A 1,673-nucleotide genomic window follows, 5' to 3' on the forward strand; every position below is an offset into this window, starting at 1 on the left:
GCTGGCCCCTGCTCAGAGCAGGTCTCTGTGGCTGGGAAGGAGCCATCAGCCCTGGCCACCCCTGTGCCCATGGGGGCCTGTCTGCCCCCAGAACCATCACTGCAGTATTTAGGGATTTCTGGACCTGTCTGAGAAGGTCAGGCCTAGGCTTGAGGAGTCACAGAGTCTTCCACAGAGCAGCATGGAGCCAAGTGGTGACGTTTCTGAGGTGTTGAAGGACCATGTCTCGTAGCCTACAGACTTCACAGGTCTTCTGCTGAACTTCTTCCCCCTTGAGTCCCCTTTCCGTGTGAAGTGGAACCGCCTGGGCACCAAGAGTTTTCCAGGGTGGACAACCAGCTTCTGTGACGAACCTCGTGCAGAGGCAACAGGGAGCTTGGTCACAACCTCGTCTTGGTTTTCCATTTGGAAGTCGCCTTCTAAGACGTGTTATGGGACATGCATCCTATTCTCCAGTGAGGTGTCACCTCCTGGCAGTGGTCACTCTCCAACAGGGATATTAATCCATGTTCCACCACTTCCTGCAGATGCTGCTTGAGGACTCACAGCATGGAGATCAAACGGAAGAGAAAATCCAGCAGTACCGGCAAGTGAAGCTGGTCCCAGCGGTGGTGGAGCAGGACTGGTGTGTGGTTGTTTCCAACCTGCTGGCCATGCCAGAGCATGACACGCGGGAGAAGGTCCTCAAGACAGTGGGAGTGCTGATGACCTTCTGCAAGGAGCTGTACCGGGGGGACCAGGCCCTCAGCAGCACCCTCAGCCTCCTGCGCAGCGAGTACGAGGAGCTGGCGGCGCAGGAGCAGCGGGAAGGCGACAAGGATGGCTATTTCAGGGAACTCCTTGGCTCAGTGAATTCCATCATTCAGGAATTAAGATGAAAGTAGTTGTGGGTTGAGTCCCATCACAGATGATTTGGGGCAACAGCGTGAGTTTTGCTGGCACCAGTGTAAATGCACCTTTGAATAAAAATTGGTGGACTAAAATGAGCTCCCACCAGCGGGCGAGTGGTGCCAACAGCTTTGTGCTCAAACCACAGGTGCTGGGGGCACGTTGTCTTTGGTGTGGGGCACTGCTGGAGAAACTGGGTATGTACCTGAGAGGGGACGAGGTGGAGTCTCAGCTTACCTTGCCTTGTGAATATTCTTAGTCTGTCTGCAGGGCTCTTGAGGTGGAGAGCTGGGGGATGTGGGAGTGTCCTTGCTGGTGCCTGCAGCTCTGAGCTGCCTTGGGTCTTGCCTGACTGAGCTGTGTTTGCTGCTGTGTCCTGCCCCTCAGCACCTGGGCTGTCTGCTGGGGATGGGTCTGTGCTTGGACCTGGCGGACTGAGCGTGGTTTCCTTGAAACCTTGGCTGGAGGGGTTCTGTAAAGGTCCCTACTCCAGGCTGTGCTGGATGAGTTAGTGTAGCTGTGACTACCTCCAAGCCACTCAGTTCTACCACCCCTCTCTGGAGGTCATGTATCTCCACTGGGGCAGCTCTCCTGCAGCCCCTCTCTGCAGGTGGCCAGTCCCAGTGCTCTGGGGGTCAGACACCAATGGAAGCCCTGGTGTGGAACAGCCATGGAGCTGCTTCTGCCAGCACAGGAGCCAACCAGTGGTGAAACACTTTGCCCTGCAACTAACCATTGAGTCATTCCTCTTGTGTTCTTCTTTCCCTTGGAGAAGGCTTCGGAGA

The sequence above is a fragment of the Chaetura pelagica genome, unplaced genomic scaffold (genome assembly GCF_000747805.2).
Source record: "Chaetura pelagica isolate M959 unplaced genomic scaffold, ChaPel_1.0 scaffold296, whole genome shotgun sequence".
NCBI lineage: Eukaryota > Metazoa > Chordata > Aves > Apodiformes > Apodidae > Chaetura > Chaetura pelagica.